Source organism: Eupeodes corollae, chromosome 1 (genome assembly GCF_945859685.1).
Source record: "Eupeodes corollae chromosome 1, idEupCoro1.1, whole genome shotgun sequence".
NCBI lineage: Eukaryota > Metazoa > Arthropoda > Insecta > Diptera > Syrphidae > Eupeodes > Eupeodes corollae.
Genome location: NC_079147.1, coordinates 198,970,701 through 198,985,130, shown reverse-complemented (window position 1 = coordinate 198,985,130; position 14,430 = coordinate 198,970,701). Strand labels below are relative to the sequence as shown.

General features: G+C 29.9%; 1 protein-coding gene across 1 annotated transcript in view; it reads left to right on the top strand.

Moving 5' to 3' along the window:
- Nucleotides 1-3,151: 3,151 nt before the first annotated feature.
- Nucleotides 3,152-14,430, top strand: part of LOC129939096 (inactive dipeptidyl peptidase 10) — a 284,572-nt gene continuing 273,293 nt past the window's right edge. The window contains exon 1 of the transcript XR_008780508.1: nt 3,152-3,279. The gene's annotated coding sequence lies outside the window, so the exon portion shown is untranslated. The remainder of the gene's footprint in view (nt 3,280-14,430) is intronic.

The window sequence follows — 14,430 nt, the reverse complement described above, 5'->3', positions numbered from 1 at the left end:
CATTAAGTATAATTTTTGCTTAGTGCTCGTGTAGCCAAGGTATTTGCATGTAAAGTAAGGCAGTTTATAAAAATGCCCCAATCAATTTCTGAACAGTTATCAAACATCCGACAATTTCAAAAAATATACGAATAAATAATAAACTAAATTTGATGGCGCAACAGTCCATTTTGAAAGCACTTTTCATGACAAGAATTACTCTTGGAGAATTTGTCAATTTATCGCAAGAGGAATTACCCTTGAAAAACAACTTTAGATGGCACAGGCAGGGATCGAACCTATGACAGTCCAACGCACTAACCTTCATGCCATACAAAAATATTAATATAGGAATACAAGTAAATTATATTATATTCCTAAATGTATTTACATATTATCACAATTTGCTGTTAAAAAACAATTAAGAAATAAACCCAAGTCTGCGGATTTGGTCGAAAATTCAAGTTATCAAACAGGAATCGTATTTATTATAGTAGATTTTCTTAAAGGATTTATGGTGAACGTCACTTTACTATTCCACGAACATTTTGCTTTAATTCATTTAACTTTTTAATCCACAGCTTGATTCTTATTCACTAGTTTAGTAAACTCTTGAAACAAAGTTGGAATACACGATTTTTAATCATTCGGCCGCAACCCCCCTGCTAGGGCTCACTAAGGGATGAGAGGTAGGTACAAGGTTGGGTATGTGAAAAGCTTATTTTACATTTAAATACTAGAAAAACAAACAAATTTTTGTATGTTACATTTTAAAAGCATCTTCTTTAAATTAAACTTTTTTTTTTAATTTATGACAAATTATAAAATAATACACTATTGTATTAACTATAGGAAAAACCGGGCGGAAGCCCAGGAGCCTCCACAAACGGGGGAACCAACAATAGAGACTTCAAAAAATTTTGTTTCAAATTCCAACTAGTAAACACTAGTTAACGATATCTTGAAGCGGTTGAACGCTACAAGCAAGAGGTTGCAAGACCCGAAAATAATTCTTGAAACGGCAATGCGTACACCAGAATTATTGAAACCATTCGTGGAATCCAAACGAAATGATTTTAATAACTACGAGGAAGCAGCCTAAAAATATCCGATACTGATGAATATGTACAATCAAGCACCCACACAAGGACGAGAAATGTGAGGTTGAATCCACTCGATTAAGGGAAAGCACGAGACGTAAATCTGTCACACAAGGAAAAATACAAAGTATCCGCCTTCATCACAGTGATTGGCCAGCTATCCATTTCTCTCACTGAAAGATTGCGTGCCTATAAAGCTGTACGTTCTAGATCTGGATTCCTGAATCACATCGTGAAGATGGAACAGAGGCATTGGTGAAGGATGATTTAGAGCCTAGTCTTGGCTAAATTGGTTCAATTTGAGCCTTTGATTGGCTCATGCAAAAACGAAAAGGACTATGGAACAGATCGGTCACCGGAACTATTTTACTACTGAATTCTCGAAAATCAAATTTTCAGAGCTACATTCCAGAACCTCGAAATTGCATTGCAAATGTATTTGGTTGTTATGGTAACAAATTTCGCTGGAGAGCGTTCATTTTCGAAAATGAAAATTATAAATAATAGGTTTCGAACCACGATGGGATAAAACTGTCTATCGAAGCATTCTCTCCTGAGCATTTAACCGAGAACTGGATTTCAACGCAATCATCAATGATTTTTCGGCGAAAAAAGCTCGAAATTTTCCATTCGTTAACTCTAAAATTTTATTTTAGATAAATTCTTTATTCCTTTTTTACTAAATGAATTTACTTGGTTTCACAATAATTTATTTATTGAAAAACTTGAGTGAAAAAAATGGTTTACTTTCTTTTAAAAATCATTTCTAATAAGAAATGAGACATAATGTGAAATGTTCAACACCACTTGAACTTGCTGATATACCTATGCAAAGAGTCTTTGAATTTTTTTTAATTGAAATGTATTTTGATTTGAAAAAAATTGTATATATACAATTTTTCAATTTGCATTTAAAAATAATTTACTAGTTTTCGAGATATTAAATTTCGAAAAAAATTCTTAACATTTTTTTAAAATAAAAAATAGACATTTTTGATCATCAAATAGTGTTAACCTTCCGAAGGCGAGGTTTTTTTGCCTTCGTGAATTGCATCTGCTGTTGTCCATCGTCCCAAGACCTTTTATAAAAACAAGATATTGAAACTGAAAACCAATTATAATTATTTATTAGAGATAAAGTAGACATCGAGAAAAACTGAAAAAAGTCTTTTTTTGAGATTTAATACAAAGTAGTGTGGTGACTGGTGATAGATCACCTCACATGCCATAGGAAAGTTAAGACAGTATTAGTGCTTGTGTAGAAAAAAGTCAAATCGGTTTATAAGGTCTTTTCGAGGAAAAGTTAAATAAAAATTAAAATAAAAGTGCAATCGGGGTACCTTTCTGGAGCAATTCAAAATTACATTTTTAATGAAATAAAGGCAAGTTTAGAACACTTTTTTTTTGAGGTAATTCAAAACAAATCTATGGACTCATTTTTGAAAAATTCGAATTTTCCATTTTTGCTCAAAAAATTGTGTGGGGACTACTGTTTTTTTTAGTTTTACAAAATATGAATAACGTGAATCTGCATAAGATCTTTATTACCAAGTTTTGAACTCAGTTGGCCCAATAATTTGAGTTGTAGGGGCGGGGACATGAAGAATCAGGGAACTCACTTTTTAGACTTTCCTATCATCGTAATGTCATGTCAAAACTCCTACAACAATTAAAAATTGAAATAAATATCAGATAATTATGCAATACGAACTTAAAACTATTATTACTGTTATTAAGTTTCATGAACTTCCAGAATATTAAATTAGTCCACATTTCATTCACAATAAAGAACATATTAAATAAATGTTTGCTTATTAACATCTTAACTTCTGAGAATAACTTAACAATATGCAAAAATATGCAAACGATTTCCAAAGTCGAAACACAAACCTTTTTTATCTATTTTTACTCCAAGATGTAAACCCCATTGATTGATATTCTCAATGACAGAAGAACACTTATTGTTACCTGAATGCTGCCATGAATAAATTGATATTTCAATTAAATTATTCTGTTGGGGATGTCAAAGTTTGATCTGAAATGTTAAAACCGTTAAATTTAGTGTATAAATTAAATATTTTTTAATATAATACTTGTTGTTTAATAGTGAAACTGTACCATGGGTTTGATTCGCAAAGAAAGCTTTAAATTATAAAGTAACTGCAGAGTAAAAAATGAACAAGAAAACAAAGAAACGCAAGTAAGTACCTACTTACAAAAATTGTTATTTGTTTCTTTTCAATTGTTAAATGTTTCTTTTTGTTTATTTTCAATATTAATAACATAAATATACAATAACTTTTATTATTGAGCATTATTTAATGTTTTAAACAATGTTGGTGCATTAATTGTTGTTCTAGGTATCCTGTATGTATGTTGACATTTCTTTTTGTTAAAAATTGATCGACATAGTTTCTTTCTCTTTGAAACCAATTTGAAAGTGGTGCAATATCTAAGCTTATTGTCTTAAATTTGGTTGTTAAATAGTTATAATAAATTCAAATTGTTTAAAAGAACTTATCATTCAATTTGAAATTGATATCTTTGGCTGTCTTCAATATCTTTAAATGCTGGTTTAAAGGCCCTGTACATTTTTGACGTCAGCATTGATTGATTGCACTGAAAATTGCGATGCACGTCACAGTTATACATTACGCCAAATTATAGGATACCCGAATAAAAGTGATTCTTTCTTTTTCAAACATTATAAATGTAGGTATACATATATTGAAGGGCTGAAAACCCCAAAATTATTATTACTATCGTAAGCTGGGTCTCTAAATAAGGTACCTTGATTTTTTAGTTATTTCTTAGTTCACATGATGAATTACGATTTTTGTTTGGTTTATAAGATTAGATGATTGTTATTAATTCATAGTACATTCTAAATGTAAAGGAAGAGATTTGTTTGGTATTTCATCTGTTCAATTTGTATTTAGTATTGTTGGTAAAACACTTGTAATAATCAACGATATTAAAAACATCACTATTGCCCTTATTACGAGAAACGAATAGAATGTTCGACTTAAAGTTTGATAAATCTTATATAGAGCAAAATTAAGATAAGTGAACTTCGACGTTTAAATGGGTTATTATTTCTTTTTCCAAAAAAGTTGGCTTTAAAAGTGAATACTGAAATGGTATTCACGAAATAAGTTATTCAAAAACCTTCGCTTTTGAACAAATATGCATTGTAAAAAACTTGTGAATCAATATAACAATTTTGTGGCGTTAGAAAGAAATTTATGATAATATTAGAGACTTAATGAACAACTCTGCAGACTGAGGACATTATAATATTGGGCTCCATTAAAAGCCCAATGTGCTGTATTCAAAAGTTGTTTTCAGGGACTTAAACACATACATATATTTTCTTTTGGCTTTTGAATGGTATTTTATTTCCATTTTTAAAAAAAAATCGATGGTACTTTTAGTTAATCGAAAAATCTCTCTATTTACACAACAATCTTCAACACCATTCACATTTTTTACAGCAGCTTAAGCTTTTCAAAAGAAACGTTTATTTTCTATAAACTCTAAATTCTCTTTGAAGGATGGCTGCGATTTCGATGGTTTTGAATACCCCCACAAAATCAGACTTTTTTTTTAAATTGAGATGAATTAACGCTTGAACCCTTAAATTAAAAAATGCGTGTTCTTCGTTCAAGAGCAGTAACCCTATGCTTATTGCCTTGTTAACTTATTTCCTTCTTCATTTCCAAAACGGTTTATTTTGAACTTCCTATAGGAAGTTATTGTAATGGCTCCGATTAGTCGAATTGAAAATTTTGACATTTCTCGACGTTTCAAGGTCCCTAGAGTCGAAATAAAAGATTTTTAGAAAGATGTCGAAAGGTTTTTCGTCGTCCATAGTTCAAGAACCAGAAGACATATCCACTTCAAATTATTTTGTTATACAGATAATAATGCAGAAAGATGTAGAAAGGGCTCTCAAGAAAATTGCGCAAGTGGTTTTACCATAGCAGTTTAAAAAAAAGGTGAACATTTTGTTTAACCCTAAATATCTTAAGAACCAATGACGCTAGAGACTTGAATTAAATTTAATATTATATATTGTAACAAACAAATATATTTTTTGAAAAATAAAACCCAATTACCGTTTTTTTTTAAACTCAAAATAAATGAAAAAAATGTTGTAAACGAAAAGAAACGTTTTTAACATCTGGTCAAATTTTGAGAAAAATCAAATTGACAATTTTTTTTATAAAAAATTTAAATCCTAAAAGAACGTTACTCAACGTTGGTAAAAATTTAATTTCGACTCAAATATCTTTTCAAAAACTTGAGACTATGGCTTCAAACTTATTTTATTTTATAAGAAATATTGTTTTCAACATTCAATAAAATTTTAGAAAAAATTACAAAACATAAAAACTTAAGAGAAAATTTAACAAAAGTTTGTAAAAATTGATTTTCGACACAAATATCTCTTGAAAACTTTGAAATAATGGCTTCCAACTAATTTTAGCTTATAAGAAATATTGTTTATAACATTCGAAAAATTTTGAGAAAAATCGAATTAACAGTTTTTTTACAAAAAATAAAACAAAAACAAAACCTAAACAAATGAATAAATAAAAGTTTTTTAAAATTGATTTTCGACTCAAATATCTTTTCAAAACTTTAAGATATTGGCTTTAAACTACTTTCATATTTTAAAAAATATTGTTGTCAACATTCAGTAAAGAAAAAAAAAGAAAACCTAATACTATATCTTGGTAAAAATTTACTTTCAACTCAAATAGCTTTTCAAAAATTCAAAATACTGTCTTCAAACTTTTGTTTTCGATATTCAGTAGTTTTTTTTTTAAATTCAACAGTCCTATTTTTTCATAAAACAATAAAAAATTCAAAACAAACTCTTATTTTAAATGAAAATTTCTAATTGCATATTACTGAAGCTTTTTAAAAATCTAAATACAATTTTCATAGTTTATTGTTTGGTGAAACAAAAAGAATAAATACTTTGGAAAACAACAAACCTTTTCAGAAAAGATTTTGCAGGGATCGTGTCAAAATTCTGGCTTCAAAATTCTGCTTTTCAGAATTCTGCTTTTTTAACGAAAATTCTGTTTTCTTTGTCTGGTTTACAAAATTCTGGAAATTTATATTTAAAACAAATTCTGCTAATTCTGCTTTTTTTTAATAGTATATTTATTAACGGAAAAGTCAGTAGCACGTGGTTCATGGTTATGTTGACCAGTTTGCCTTACAATTATTACATGTACATCACAATTTAATTTAGTCACTACTCGTCCTTTGCATTTATCTTTAATTCTATTTGAGAATGCCCAATTATAGTTTTTACATTTATTTAACTTTTCAAAATAAAACATATATCCATCCACGCACAGCTTTTCTTTTCCTTTATTAGATTTAGCAAGTGAAACGTTCATTTTTGCTTTTTAATAAGAATAACACACTATCACGAAGGGATAAGAAAAGACACTAACCATTGTCTAAGACCCAGACTAAGTTAAGAGAGCAAAAATTAATTGCGTCTAAACATCTCGCTTATGCAAACGAGAGGATAATTTTACAAAATTCAGGAAATAATAAAAATAAGATTTTTAAAATGTTAAAAAGCATTTTAATATTTTCCAAACCTTATTTTTATTATTTCCAGAATTTTGTAAAACAAAATTTTGAAAAGCAGAATTCTAAAAAGCAGAATTTTGAAAGCAGAATTTTGACAAAAGAATTTTGACCCCAACCCGATTTTGCACTTTGCAAATTTGAGTTCTATGTTAACTTCCTCTTTGCAAAAGTAAGGAAGAAATTACTTTTTGACCAAATCTTAATCCTTTGAAGTTCGGCATTTATGCATTCTAAACAATGTTCAATATGACCGAGTGGGTAACTTAAATGTTGTTTCATCGTCAGTGTACATAACTTAAAAGGAAAATTTTACAGAAGTAGGGAGAGAGTTTATAAAACGGGGGAAAAAAACAGCAACGGACCCAAGATCGACTCGTATGGAACACCTTTAGGATTGGAAAGAAAATTAGACAAATATCCTTTGACTGCTACATCGTGAGATCTGCCTGAAAGATAAGAAAACAATATCATTTTACTGCTGTAGCCGAGAAATTAAACTAATTGACGAAGTTATCGCACATGATCTACCGAACTAAAGACTTTGGAAAAATCTAAGATAATAAGAAGAAAAAATATGATCCTTCATCCTTCTTCATAGACATACGTAAATCTTCAATCAAATTTATAAGTGTGCTATAAAGATATAAGTTTATTACGATTGGTAAATGTATTCAATTGTTTCTGAATAAGTATTTCAAAAACCATAGACAAAAAAGATAAAACAGCTATCGACCTAAACTCAACACCTTGGGAATTTTTACATAGGTATATAAAGAATTTTTGCAAGTTTCCATTGCTTATAGGAATAATCGACTGACATTATTCTTGTTAAAAATGTGAGTTAAGCAAGGCAACATTATGGGCAAAATCATTTTGAGAAACGAAGAGGGCGTTTCATCAAGATCAACAGCGTTCGCTACGTTGAATCGAAATGCTTTTTTTTCGACTCTATAAATATATCCCATCGGAATCAAAAGATTATAACTATTTGCTAGAAAAAAGCTTTCATCTGGAACCAACATACATATATTTAAATACTGTTGGTTTTACACCCAAAACTTCCAATGTCCTGTGAGTACAAAACCACAAAAATATCAACCTACAATTCAGTTTTTGGTTATTGTAAAATGAGCGCGATATACAATTTGTCATACAACTTGACTCCTTATGCTATATCACTGTATTTCAAAATAAAATCTCACTGTAAATCATCACACGAAACAACAAGATCAAGTGGACTGGAATATTTAAAATCAAACCCCTATCATTGCTCGTCAAGAAAACAAAAAAAAAAAAACACCAAACCGAAACCATATTTTTAACGTCATCTCATGTGTTATACGAAAGATGTAGGTTAAGCGAACATAAAAGTAAAATCAATTTTAATCGTAAAATACATACACGCATGAACGTTCGTACCTACATCTACCTACTAACCTACCTTTCTTCAGAAAAGCAGGAATTTATTTTTGACAGTATCCGCATAAAAAATAATATTTTATGTTAACCAAGGGGTGCTTTTTCCATATACAGTTATACACCTACCAACATTAAATATATGTACCTATATAAAGTCTATGAAGCTATGTGAGCTCCATAATTCACAACCCCAAGGCCAATGGGTCAGGTCAGTGGGAATAACAACAACAACAGCAACAAAAAAAGCATTAAACAGCAACAACGACATCAAAATAAAAATAAGGCAACAAAATAAATAAAAATATATTCACTTCCTCTGATGTGGTTCTTGGTCTAGAATTGTGGGCTGGGAACAATTTTTTGCGTCTCTCCATAAAAAAAGAAAACAAAAACGAAGAAAAAGAAGAAAAAAAAGGTCAAACCCTACTCAAGGCTAATAAATCTTACTTGGCCCGTGAGTTGACTATGGCTATAACCAACAAAAAAAAACGGATATTTATGCAGCTCTTGCGATGCTTAAGAGTAATATCTTAACTTAAATGTCTTATTTTTTTGTAGCTCTAAGTCCCATGAGTGGTTCGTCGGTCATCCAATATCACATCTTGAGAAGATAGATGGATTAGAGCCACTTAACCATGTTTACACTTTGACTAGAAGTGATAATGATGAACTTAAATAAAAAACAAAAGCAACTGTATATGTAAATATTGATTACAAGGATGTGAAGCAAGTGTTGATTAATCGATGTCCTTATATTTTAATTTAAGAACTTAAAAGTATGCAATTAATTTTAAAACAAATGAATATTAAAAGTATCTGGAGTGTGGATGCCACAAGAACTGCATAAAAGATAATGACAATGAAAAAATAAAACCCGTTCTCATTTAAAACTCGACGCAACGCCATGGCTTGAGAGGAATAATTTAAAAGTATAATTAAATTGATTAAAAGAGGACAATTTTTGTACATGTATGGTTTTTTGTTTCCTTGGTACAGAATGCTTGCGTTAATTTGTTTCAACAAGCTATTAAAAGAAATACAGTCTGTGACGAAGGCCAAGTTAATTTCGCACGTGGCACACTTTTAAATTTTGTAATAAGAAAGCTACAAAACTCGTCAAATTCGCGTAACTGTACAGTTTCCTTGAAACAACTTAGTTGCTTAGATGGTTTTGGATAGCTCTTTTGTTTGACTCCTTCGATTGTGACTGAAAAGTGACGTTACTGAGCAGAGAAATACGTAGGTTAACAGTACCATAATGTAAACTTGTTTCGTAATCTTATTTACATAAACTGGAACTTCTTAGCACCTCATAAGAAAGAGGCTAGGATGGGACCCACACTGATAACTGCTTTTTTTTAGATTTTCGTGTTTTGTAAAAAAAAGTTGTCAAAGATTTCAAAAAAATAATTTACTTAAATTTACCAACAACACTTTGCGTATGATAAAATAACTTGGATTTCAATATTTGTTTTTGTTAACGATTTTTTTTAGATATGAAAAAAACTTCCACACAGATATCACTCCAAAAATCTTTGATTTGGATTCTGGAGACCTTAAAAGTCGTGAAAATTCAAAATTTTCAATTCGGCAAATAGGAGTACTTTATAAAAAATATTTTTTTCTAAAGCTGTTAAATAACATTCAATTTGGGCGGTAAAAGTCAACATTTGACCAATAATCTTGCAGTTTGGTCACTTTCTAACAAATAAAAATAAGATTGATAATAACTCTCATTGCTAATTCTCAAATCCGTGCCAAACGAAATTTAAGCCCAAGCTTTGCGACGGTTTTGTAGACTGGCAAAACCACTGCCTAAGGTTTTCCATCAGTCCTATTCTACAGGTCTCTTTCCGATTGGATGGAAAACTGCATTTGTCCAACCTGTCCCTAAAAAAGGAGAATTCTCCTCACCATCTAACTATCGTCCAATTGCACTTACATCCCTTCTTTCCTAGGTCATGGAAACGCTGATCAATTTTAAGCTTAAGAAATATCTTGAAGAACGAAAGATTCTTAATGACCAGGAGTATGGCTTTCGTTGCAATAGGTCCACTGGTGATCTCATGGTTTATCTAACAGAACAGTGGAACAAACGTCTACGAGAAAGTAAGATTATTGCACACGATATTTCAAAGGCATTTGATAGAGTTTGGCACCAAGCTCTCTTATCGAAAATGTATCCGACACTGTTCCTTATTTTTATAAATGATCTTTTGTCTGAAATTTTTAGCCCACTGAATTGTTTCGATGATGATAGTACCCTTAGCTTTTCAGATTCTCATCCTTGTTCTTCGGATGTGGACTACCATCGGTAGAGCTCATTAAATTCTGATCTTGACAGTATTGTACAATGGGGAATCAAAAACCCCGAAAACTTAATGCAAAGCGTAACCCTCCCCCAATGCCACTATCCATGAATGGTACTTGCATCGAGGAGACTGAACAGCTATAAGTCCTAGGTATGTGCACTACAAACAACTTATCACATATTTAAAATCTCCAAAAGTTTCGCTAAGTGTTTAGGCTTTCTCCGATGATGCAAGAAGTTTTAACCCATTCTGATCTGGCTATAATTTATAAACCCTACATTCGTCCACAACTTGAGTACAAATTCCATATTTGTGCAGGTACTCCTGTAACCCACTTGAGTCTCTTGGACAGAATCCAAAAAAGAGATCTAAATATGATAGATGACCGTTGTCTTACTAAAACTTTTGCATCTCTCGAGCACCGTCGTAAGGTTTCATGTCTTTCATTATTTGATCGCTACTTCCATAAGCAATGCTCTAATGAAATTGCCAGTTGCACTCCTCCCCTCAAACAATTCCACCGTAATACTCGGAATGCTTGTCAGTTTACCCTTGAGCCCAATTTCGGTCATACTGTAAAGTACAGAGATTCTTTTTTTATTCGCACTACACGAATGTGGAATGCTTTACCAGACTCAATATTTCCCACTCATTACAATGTGCAGGCATTCAAAACCAATGTGCATGACTTATTGGAATACAAATGAATTCCTAAGGCTAAGGTTTTCAACATTGTCATTTAAATTATCACGCAAAATGTCAATGTACAAGTTGGCCTCCGTATGGCCTTCATTAAAAGTTAGGTTGCACACTCCATTTGCCTCCATACATCCCCAAGCCAAAACGCTTCTTTCACCATGTTTGATAGTAAACACAACATTTTTACTGTTCAGCCTTCCAACGTTTCCAAAAGGTTATACATATTTTGAATCAACAGAAAAAACAACCGATGTCCAAAAAAAATATCGCTGCTGTAGGTGAAAGTGTTGCCGAATACCGAAATATGTCGATTCCTCGTCGTTCTCAGGAATTAGGACAGTCTTACAACTAAAGCCAGCTGACCATTCACAACGTCGTAGATGTGTTTCACACATAATGTCAACATTCAAACTTAATAATAGCAATGAAATATCAAGAAAAAAACATATTTTATGTTTTTTATTCACCTTTAATTTTGAAACCGCAAAATGGATAACCCTTTATAATGAAAATATATTGTTCAATTAAAATGACATATCGCTTTTGAATCGTTGTTTTCTTCTAAATCAAAGAAATAAAATCATTACTTTTCTGCAATCAAATCAGTTGTTATAAATAGTAAATATTTGCCATTTCAATAATGAGTTTGTGTTCACGTTCATGTACAAATCGTAACAACACATTTAGAATTATCAATCAAAACTGAAATGTCATCTCATTAGACAGATGTCATGTTATCTGGCTGATACCATGATATTTGATTTTTTCTCTGCATTTCAGTTTGATTTGTTACCTTATTTGGAAAATATTTTAATATTATAATTCGTTAAATACTAACGTTAACAATTTGTTACAGTGTTGGAAAATATAGTAGAAACGAGCTTCGTGTTCATTCTTTTTAATAGATTATCAACTTATTGCATAGATACAACAATTTTTTCCAAATATAATATTGGGAAATAATAATTGAAAATAGACTTGTGATTATTATGTTGCTTCCTCCTGGAAAAAATAATGGAAACAAAATTAGAATGGTACTCTCTTTGTAGCGAGAAAGTAACTTAACGGTAAAAGTATTTTAAATTCTTTTAGAATTCTGTAGTGGCACTCTTATTATTTATAACTGCCTCCATTTTTCGCCCCATCGAATTCACCAATTTAGCACATGTCACTACGAGTATAGAGAACCAATAAATTTGAGTTTTCGACCACAACTCGTCTTTCATTTTTGTTTTGCAATCTCCGATAAGTGTTCAATTTTGTTTAGGCCGGAGAATTGTAATGGTATAACTGACCAAAATTTTGGACCTACAGCGGATGCTAAAAAGTACCCTCAAACCGTTATATTCCCACCACCACCGTTTCGTGGACTTCTAACAGGTAGACTTTCTTTCTATAACTTGGTTTCTAATAGTTATATCTGTCACCGATCCGTTTAACTCATTTTTGGGTTTTCTTAAAGAAAGAAATGGTTTCTTGTCACCACTTTGCGTTCAAAGGGAGTATAATGTAATCCACGACCCATATTTATTAAAGTTATAGATGACTTTTAAAAATTTTTGTTTAGTATCGAATATAAAACATCTGACAAACTTATAAACAAACTCAAAAAGCCCATTTGCTTACCAAAAAAATAGATTCTTGTGTTAGAATAACAGTTAAAGTATTATTATTTTTTCCACACGAAATCATTGACCTCGAACTTTGTTCTGTCCACAAAACAATTTTGGATTTGAGAGCATTATTGAAGGCGATTAAAATATAGAAAGACTAACGAGTTAATTCCTTAAAAAAAAAATTGTGTATCGAAAATGATGTAGACACTTGTTTCTATTATTTTTTCCAACACTGTAAATATAATACATACTTAAAATCAGAAACTGAAACTAGGTTGTTGAAAAACATTAATTTGCATTTTATACATTTTATATTATCATTTAAATCATTATTAAATATAAAATAAACTAATACAAGAGTAAAGTTTGTTATAGATTTAAATTATTTGATTCAAGAGGCTATGCGAAACATAGTTTAGTTAGTATCCAATGGTCTCTAGAGTCTTATACTTGAACGATTAAAAATAAAGTTTAAAAAAGAGGCTGGGATGCGACCCACACTGATAATTTCCCATCCCGTCTGTCGATTTGTCTTGATTAAAAGTTTGTCTATATGTACTTTACCAAATTTGTGTACTATTTTTTTGTAGATTTTATTTTTTATGAAAAAACGGACTGTTGGATTTTTATATAAAAATTACTGAATATCGAAAACAATATTTTTTGTGAAACAAAATAAGTTTGAAACCAATATTTTTAATTTTTGAAAAGCTATTTGAGTCGAAAGTAAATTTGTACTAACTTTTGTTAAATTTTGTTTTAATTTTTTGTACAAAAACCGTCAATTAGATTTATTTCAAAATTTTACTAAATGTTAACAACAATATTTTTTGAAATATAAAAGTAAATTAAAGCCAATATCTACAATTTTTTAAAAGATATTTGGGTCGAAAATTAATTTTTAACAACTTTTATACATTTTGTTTTAGTTTTTTTTTGTAAAAAAAGTGTCAATTCGATTTTTCTCAAAATTTGTCTTAATGTTGAAAACTATATTTCTTATAAGTAAAAATTGCCTAGAAGCTATTATCTCAAATTTTTGAAAAGATATTTGAGTCGAAAATCATTTTTTTAATATTTTGTAAAATAACTGTCAATTCGATTTTTTTCAAAATTTTATTGAATGTTGACAACAATATTTTTCAAAGTTTTGAAAAGGTATTTGAGTCGAAAATCAATTTTTACCAACTTTTATTAATTTTTTTTTAGGTTTTTATTTTTTGTAAAAAAAACTTTCAATTCGATTTTTCTCAACATTTTTCAGAATGTTGAAAACAATATTTCTTATATGATAAAATAAGTTTGAAGCCTAAATTTAAAGTTTTTAAAAAGATACTATTTGAATCGATATTTAATTTTTACCAACTTTGAGTAATGTTTTTTTTTAGATTTTTATTTTTTATAAAAAACAACTGTCTATTTGATTTTTCTTAAAATTTTATTAGGTGTCAAAAACATTATTCTTCGTTGCACAAAATTGCTTTGGAGATGAAATCAAATTTTAGTCGTAAGATTTCGGAGGTGAAACATTTTTTTTCAGTTATTTTGAATTAAAAAAAACCGTTAAATAGAGTTTTTTTCAAAAAATATTCTTCATTGATATCACGTTACAATATATTATATAAAATTTAATTCAAGCCTCTAGAATTTTTGGTTCGTAAGATATTTAGATTTAACCAAAATTTT